This window comes from Ranitomeya variabilis, chromosome 2 (genome assembly GCF_051348905.1).
Source record: "Ranitomeya variabilis isolate aRanVar5 chromosome 2, aRanVar5.hap1, whole genome shotgun sequence".
Taxonomy (NCBI): Eukaryota; Metazoa; Chordata; class Amphibia; order Anura; family Dendrobatidae; genus Ranitomeya; species Ranitomeya variabilis.
This window is the reverse complement of record NC_135233.1, coordinates 523,888,626-523,897,825: the sequence shown is the minus strand read 5'-3', so window position 1 is coordinate 523,897,825 and position 9,200 is coordinate 523,888,626. Positions and strand designations below refer to the sequence as shown.

The 9,200-nt window shown below is 41.7% G+C and overlaps 1 protein-coding gene across 2 annotated transcripts in view; it reads right to left on the bottom strand.

Annotated features, from left to right (window-relative positions):
- Nucleotides 1–9,200, bottom strand: part of ELP4 (elongator acetyltransferase complex subunit 4) — a 552,864-nt gene that overhangs the window by 349,898 nt on the left and 193,766 nt on the right. The gene's annotated exons all lie outside the window — the stretch shown is intronic.

The window sequence follows — 9,200 nt, the reverse complement described above, 5'->3', positions numbered from 1 at the left end:
TATATATATATATATATATATATATATATATATATATATATATATATATATATACATATACAGTTAGGTCCATATATATTTGGACAGAGACAACATTTTTCTAATTTTGGTTATAGACATTACCACAATGAATTTTAAACAAAACAATTCAGATGCAGTCGAAGTTCAGACTTTCAGCTTTCATTTGAGGGTATCCACCTTAAAATTAGATGAAGGGTTTAGGAGTTTCTGCTCCTTAAAATGTGCCACCCTGCTTTTAAAGGGACCAAAAGTAATTGGACAGATTCAATAATTTTAAATAAAATGTTCATTTCTAGTACTTGGTTGAAAACCCTTTGTTGGCAATGACTGCCTGAAGTCTTGAACTCATGGACATCACCAGATGCTGTGTTTCCTCCTTTTTGATGCTCTGCCAGGCCTTCACTGCAGTGGTTTTCAGTTGCTGTTTGTTTGTGGGCCTTTCTGTCTGAAGTTTAGTCTTTAACAAGTGAAATGCATGCTCAATTGGGTTGAGATCAGGTGACTGACTTGGCCATTCAAGAATATTCCACTTCTTTGCTTTAATAAACTCCTGAGTTGCTTTGGCTTTATGTTTTGGGTCATTGTCCATCTGTAGTATGAAACGACAACCAACCAGTTTGGCTGCATTTGGCTGGATCTGAGCACACAGTATGGCTCTGAATACCTCAGAATTCATTTGGCTGCTTCTGTCCTGTGTCACATCATCAATAAACACTAGTGACCCAGTGCCACTGGCAGCCATGCATGCCCAAGCCATCACACTGCCTCCGCCGTGTTTTACAGATGATGTGGTATGCTTTGGATCATGAGCTGTACCACACCTTCGCCATACTTCTCTCTTTCCATCATTCTGGTAGAGGTTGATCTTGGTTTCATCTGTCCAAAGAATGTTCTTCCAGAACTGTGCTGGCTTTTTTAGATGTTTTTTAGCAAAGTGCAGTCTAGACTTTTTCTTCTTGATGCTTATGAGTGGCTTGCACCGTGCAGTGAATCCTCTGTAGTTACTCTCATGCAGTCTTCTCTTTATGGTAGATTTGGATATTGATACGCTTACCTCCTGGAGAGTGTAGGTCACTTGGTTGGCTGTTGTGAAGGGGTTTCTCTTCACCATGGAGATTATTCTGCGATCATCCACCACTGTTGTCTTCAGTGGGCGCCCAGATTTTTTTACATTGATGAGTTCACCAGTGCTTTCTTTCTTTCTCACGATGGACAAACTGTAGATTTTGCCACTCCTAATATTGTAGCAATTTCTCGGATGGGTTTTTTCCTGTTTTCGCAGCTTAAGGATGGCTTGTTTCACCTGCATGGATAGCTCCTTTGACCACATGTTTACTTCACAGCAAAACCTTCCATATGCAAGCACAAAACCTCAAACCAACTCCAGGCCTTTTATCTGCTTAATTGAGAATGACATGGCGAAGGGATTGCCCACACCTGTCCATGAAATAGCCTTGGAGTCAATTGTCCAATTACTTTTGGTCCCTTTAAAAACAGGGTGGCACATGTTAAGGAGCTGAAACTCCTAAACCCTTCATCCAATTTTAATGTGGATACCCTCAAATGAAAGCTGAAAGTCTGAACTTCAACTGCATCTGAATTGTTATGTTTAAAATTAAATGTGGTAATGTCTATAACCAAAATTAGAAAAATGTTGTCTCTGTCCAAATATATATGGACCTAACTATATATATATATATATATATATATATATATATATATATATATATATATATATATATATATATATATATATATATATATATATATATATTTTTTTTTTTTTTTTTAAATCTAACACACTAAATACGTGCTAAATACTACGGATTAGTGGGTGTAAAGAGTTGCAAAAAAAATAATATTAATGGTAACATAATAGGCTGGAAAAACAATAATAATTAGTATAAAATAGCTAAATTTCATTGGATATTTACGGTACTTTTAATTTTATATTATTTTATGTTTTTTATTAACACATCAAGTTTCAATGTAAAATGTTGCTATAACAGTACTTAACAAACCTAAAACCAATTAAAAAGGGTCTGTTTCTGGTCTCTAATCTATCTTTTATCCGGATTAGCGATCAGAATGTTTTCACTACATAGTCTAGCAGAGCTCATCTTTTTATTGTGGAGCTCTGGCACCTCTTTATGTTGAAGAAACATAGGCCCTGACTAAGTGAACTTTCATCTGATGTCTTCATTGATGAGAACACCGGGGTTGCTTATTTTAGATGTTAATCCTCCAGCAAAGCTCAAGAGAAGTTAGTAAAGACACTCAAAAAAAAAAGTCGAAACAAGTATTTTTTTTTCCTACTTGTGGATCCTCTTTGGGAATCCTGGGGCACATAGCGGAGTTTAATTCATGCTGCTCCGTGGATTAAGGTAGGTGATAACCTCTTTTGATTGAAGAGAAAAACCATAGTGCTTACAAACTGGGTGGAGAAGGATTTAGCCAGAATGTAACACCATGCAATAAAAGACTGGTCTATGTCAGAAGCCTCTGAATGGCTCCTCAATATACTCAATTCCCAGGCCTGGCGGGGAAGCTTGCAAAGACTTACCTGACTCAAATAAGCACAAGTAATCTGTCTTAGCAGAATCATAGTGCAAAAGAGAAAGCCACGGAGTCTGTGTGACTTACCCGGGTCAGCTCTGTCCCTCACTACATTCCTGCGAGCCAATCTGCAGAAAGGCATCAAATTGGCAGCGGCACAAAATACCTTTCATAATACAGCTGCTGGCTTTCAATGCAGATTTAGTCAGGGGTTATCTTTTATTGCTTAAAGCCCTTTTCTGCCATCAGATAAGATTTATCATATCTGAATGCAATTCAAAGCCATACTTGTAAAAGTTTGGCAGAAAAGAAGTCTAGAGCAAACCCCTTGCTGATAGTCTGTCTGGAAACATAGTGGGAAATGGCTTTCCTGTTGATATGAGATTGCAAAATGTACCTTTTAAGTACAAGCATTGGAGACAGACTTAAGGTACCTTCACACTGAACAACTTAACAACGATATCTTAAGCGATCCGTGACGTTGCAGCGTCCTGGATAGCGATATAGTTGTGTTTGACAGGCAGCAGCGATCAGGATCCTGCTGTGACATTGTTGGTCGGAGCTAGAAGGCCAGCACCTTATTTCGTCGCTGGATCTCCCGCAGACATCTCTGAATCGGCGTGTGTGACGCGGATTCAGCGATGTCTTCACTGGTAACCAGGGTAAACATCGGGTTACTAAGTGCAGGGCCGCGCTTAGTAACCCGATATTTACCCTGGTTACCAGTGTAAATGTAAAAAAAACAAACACTACATACTTACATTCCGATGTCTGTCGCGTCCCCCGGCGTTCTGCTTCCCTGCACTGTGTCAGCGCCGGCTGGCCGTAAAGCAGAGCACAGCGGTGACGTCACCGCTCTGCTTTAGGGCCGGCGCTTACAGTGCAGGGAAGCAGAACGCCGGGGGACGCGACAGACATCGGAATGTGAGTATGTAGGTTTTTTTTTTTACATTTACACTGGTAGCCAGGGTAAACATCGGGTTACTAAGCGGGGCCCTGCGATTAGTAACCCGATGTTTACCCTGGTTACCCGGGGACTTCGGCATCGTTGGTCGCTGGAGAGCTGTCTGTGTGACAGCTCTCCAGCGACCACACAGCGACGCTGCAGCGATCGGCATCGTTGTCCAGATCGCTGCAGTGTCGCTAAATGTGACGGTACCTTAAGGCATGATCTTGAAACCAATAATGTCCTGGTAAAGCTAGTAGATTCTAGTTATCTTCCTTATAATCGGTGGTTTAAGTGACTCAGAGGTTTTTTGTAACTAATGTCCAAATAGGACCTTTCTTCCCCCAGTATATACAGTACAGACCAAAAGTTTGGATACACGTTCTCATTTAAAGATTTTTCCATATTTTCATGACTATGAAAATTGTACATTCACACTGAAGGCATCAAAACTATGAATTAACACATGTGGAATTATATACGTAACAAAAAAGTGTGAAACAACTGAAATTATGTCTTATATTCTAGATTCTTCAAAGTAGCCACCTTTTGCTTTGATGACTGCTTTGCACACTCTTGGCATTCTCTTGATGAGCTTCAAGAGGTAGTCACCGGGAATGGTTTTCACTTCACAGGTGTGCCCTGTCAGGTTTAATAAGTGGGATTTCTTGCCTTATAAATGGGGTTGGGACCATCAGTTGTATTGTGCAGAAGTCTGGTGGATACACAGCTGATTGTCCTAATGAATAGACTGCTAGAATTTGTATTATGGCAAGAAAAAAGCAGCTAAGTAAAGAAAAATGAGTGGCCATCATTACTTTAAGAAATTAAGGTTAGTCAGTCTGAAAAATTGAGCAAACTTAGAAAGTGTCCCCAAGTGCAGTGGCAAAAACCATCAAGTGCTACAAAAAACTGGCTCACATGAGGACTGCCCCAGGAAAGGAAGACCAAGAGTCACCTCCGAGTCACCAGCCTCAGAAATCGCAGGTTAACAGCGGCTCAGATTAGAGTCCAGGTCAATGCCACACAGAGATCTAGCAGCAGACACATCTCTACAACAACCGTTAAGAGGAGACTTTGTGCAGCAGGTCTTCATGGTAAAATAGCTGCTAGGAAACCACTGCTAAGGACAGGCAACAAGCAGAAGAGACTTGTTTGGGCTAAAGAACACAAGGAATGGACAAATCTGTGCTTTGGTCTGATGAGTCCAAATGTGAGATCTTTGGTTCCAACCACCGTGTCTTTGTGTGACACACGAAAGGTGAACAGATGGAGTCTACATGCCTGGTTCCCACCGTGAAGCACGGAGGAGGAGGTGTGATGGTGTGGGGGTGCTTTGTTGGTGACACTGTTGGGGATTTATTCAAAATTGAAGGCATACTGAACCAGCATGGCTTCCACAGCATCTTGCAGCGGCATGCTATTCCATCTGGTTTGCATTTAGTTGGACCATCATTTATTTTTCAACAGGACAATGACCCCAACCACACCTCCAGGCTGTGTAAGGGCTATTTGACCACAGTCACCAGACCTGAACCCAATCGAGATGGTTTGGGGTGAGCTGGACCGCAGAGTGAAGGCAAAAGGGACAACAAGTCCTAAGCATCTCTAGGAACTCCTTCAAGATTGTTGGAAGACCATTCCCGGTGACTACCTCTTGAAGCTCATCAAGACAATGCCAAGAGTGTGCAAAGCAGTCATCAAAGAAAAAGGTGGCTACTTTGAAGAAACTAGAATATAAGACAATTTCAGTTGTTTCACACTTTTTTGTTAAGTATATAATTCCACATGTGCTAATTCATAGTTTTGATGCATTCAGTGTGAATATACAATTTTCATAGTCATGAAAATACAGAAAAATCTTTAAATGAGAAGGTGTGTCCAAACTTTTGGCCTGCACTGTACATAGAAGCATAAATTACTTACTGGCCAAAGCAGCTGGACATAAAAAGTATTTCCACCCCTCTTGTAGTCAGAGACCCCAAGATCCAGGGACAATATAAAGATATTAAAGCTTCTAGTTCTCTGAAATAGGGGATGTGTCATGCTCTAAAAGGGCACATGGAGGTCTTATATAAGGCTCCCCACTGGAAACCCAAATCTCTAAGCCATAGCCATTATAGACATAACTTACAGCCACATCCATCATAGCCATAACTTACAGTCATATCCATCATAGCCATAACTTACAGCCATATCCATCATAGCCATATCTTACAGCCATATCCATCATAGCCATAACTTACAGCCATATCCATCATAGTCATAGCATCCAGCCGTAGCCATTATAGCCATATCTTACAGCCATGGCGGTTATAGCCATAGCTTACAGCCATAGCGATTATAGCCATAACTTACAGCCATAGCCATTACAGCCATAGCCATTATAGCCATAACTTAAAGCCATAGCCATTGTAGCGAAATCTTACAGCCATAGCCATTATAGCCATATCTTGCAGCCATAGCCATTGCAGCCATATCTTACAGCTGTAGCAATTATAGCCATATCTTACAGCCATAGCCACGGGAACACCGCTTGACTTTTTGAACACAAAATTGGCTGGAATCAATGGTGGATCCGTGTCGTGCTTGGACACCCCCTGATGTACCTAAACAGTGGAAACCTCCCAATTATAACTCCAACCCTAACCCCAAAACACACCTAACTCTAATCTCAACCCTAACCCTAACCACAAACCTAACCCCAAAACACTGCTAACCCTAATCACGACCCTAACCCTACCCACAAACCTAACCCCAAAACACTGCTAACCCTAATCACGATTGCAACACCGGGGTCTGTAACAAATGACTCGAATCATGTTCTCTGGGGCCTCAGCTACCCCCGGTAGACGAGACTCCAGAGAAATTCAGACTCTGGGGGGCACTATACATTTTTTCCACAGTGCTGTTAATTAATGGCGCTGTGGTTTAAGTACCCTTAACTGCCGTTGTTAAAAGGCGTATCGGCGGTCGTTAAGTGGTTAACCTGAATCACTTGGGACGGACTTTGGGAAATCCTTCCACAAGCTTCTCAAAATAGTTGGTCAGAATTTGGTCCCATTCACCCTGACAAAACTGGTGTATCTAATCCAGGCTTAAAGGTTGCCTTGCTCGTACCAGACTTTCCAGCTTTGCCCATACATTATCAACAGGATTGAGATCAGGGCTTTGTGATGGCCACTCCGAACATTGACTTTATTTTCGTTAACCCCAAGGGTGGTTTGCACGTTAATGACCAGGCCAATTTTTACAATTCTGACCACTGTCCCTTTATGAGGTTATAACTTTGGAACGTTTTCTCGTGACATATTGGGCTTCATGATAGCGGTAAAAGTATATTTGTGAAAAAAACTGAAATTTGGTGAAAATTTTGAAAATTTCGCAATTTTCCAACTTTGAATATTTATGCTCTTAAATCACAGAGATATGTCAAAATACTTAATGAGTAACATTTCCCCTATGTCTACTTTACATCAGCACAATTTTGGAACCAATTTTTTTGTTTTAGTTAGGGAGTTATAAGGGTTAAAAGTTGACCAGCAATTTCTCATTTTTAGAACAATATTTTTTTAGGGACCACATCACATTTGAAGTCATTTTCAGGGGTCTATATGATAGAAAATAACCTGCACTCCTCAAGGTGCTCAAAACCACATTCAAGAAGTTTATTAACCCTTCAGGTGTTTCACAGGAATTTTTGGAATGTTTAAAAAAAAAAAAGAATATTTAACTTTTTTTCACAAAAAAAATTACTTCAGCTCCAATTTGTTTTATTTTACCAAGGATAACGGGAGAAAATAGACCCCAAATGTTGTTGTACAATTTGTCCTGAGTACCCCAATACCCAATATGTGGGGGTAAACCACTGTTTGGGCGCATGGCAGAGCTCGGAAGGGAGGGAGCACCATTTGACTTTTCAATGCAAAATTGACTGGAATTGAGATGGGATGCCATGTTGCGTATGGAGAGCCCCTGATTTGCCTAAACATTGAAACCCCCCACAAGTGACACCATTTTGGAAAGTAGACCCCTAAGGAACTTATATAGATGTGTGGTGAGCACTTTGACCCACCAAGTGCTTCACAGAAGTTTATAATGTAGAGCCGTAAAAATAAAAAATCATATTTTTTCACAAAAATGATATTTTCACCCCCAATTTTTTATTTTCCCAAGGGTAAGAAAAGAAATTGGAACCCAAAAGATGTTGTGCAATTTGTCCTGAGTACGCTGATACCCCATATGTGGGGGTAAACCACTGTTCGGGCGCATGGCAGAGCTCGGAAGAGAAGGAGCGCCGTTTGACTTTTCAATACAAAATTGACAAGAATTGAGATGGGACACCATGTTGTGTTTGGAGAGCCACTGATGTGCCTAAACATTGAAACCCCCCACAAGTGACACCATTTTGGAAAGTAGACCACCTAATGAATTTATCTAGATGTGTGGTAAGAGCTTTGAACCCCCAGGTGTTTCACTACAGTTTATAATGCAGAGCTATGAAAATAAAAAAATATTTTTTTTTCTCCACAAAAATTATTTTTTAGCCCCCAGTTTTGTATTTTCCCAAGAGTAACAGGAGAAATTGGACCCCAAAAGTTGTTGCCCAATTTGTCACGAGTACACTGATACCCCATATGTGGGGGGGAACCACCGTTTGGGCGCATGGCAGAGCTAGAAAGGGAAGGAGCGCCATTTGGAATGCAGACTTAGATGGATTGGTCTGCAGGCATCACGTTGCATTTGCAGAGCCCCTGATGTACCCAAACAGTACAAACCCCCCACAAGTGACCCCATATTGGAAACTAGACCCCCCAAGGAACTTATCCAGATGTGTTGTGAGAACTTTAAACCCCCAAGTATTTCACTACAGTTTATAGCACCGAACCGTGAAAATAAAAAAATATTTTTTCCCACAGAAATGTTTTTTTTAGCCCCCCAAATTTTTATTTTCCCAAGGGTAACAAGAGAAATTGGACCCTAAAAGTTGTTGTCCAATTTGTCCTAAGTACGCTGATGCCCCATATGCTGGGGTAAACCTTTGTTTCGGCACATGGGAGAGCTCGGAAGGGAAGGAGCACTGTTTTACTTTTTCAACGCAGAATTGGCTGGAATTGAGATCGGACGCCATGTCGCGTTTGGAGAGCGCTGATGTGCCTAAACAGTGGAAACCCCCAATTGTAACTGAAACTCTAACCCAAACACACCCCTAACCCAAAATCACAACCACACCCCTAACCCCAACCACACCTCTAACCCCAACACATCCCTAACCCTAATCCCAACCCTAACCACACCCCTAACTCCAACACACCCCTAACCCTAATCCCAACCATAACCCTAACCACACCCCTAACCCTAATCCCAACCGTAAATGTAATCCAAACCCTAACCCTAACTTTAGCCCCAATCCTAACTTTAGCCCCAACCCTAACTGTAGCCTTAAAGGGGTTGTCCACTACTTTCAATTAACCCCCCAATGTATCCCCCCGGGGCCCCTGATGAATTGTGCAAATACCTTTTGTTGCCGTTTTCGCCTGTGAGCGGCGCTGTAGCGGCGGCTGAGTCCGGGTCACGTGACCCCCAGGCTGCAGCCGCCGCTTATTTCCGCCGACGTCACGTCAATTTCCAGGCTCTGGAAATCGACGTGACGTCAGCAGCAGGTGTGTCCCAGCCG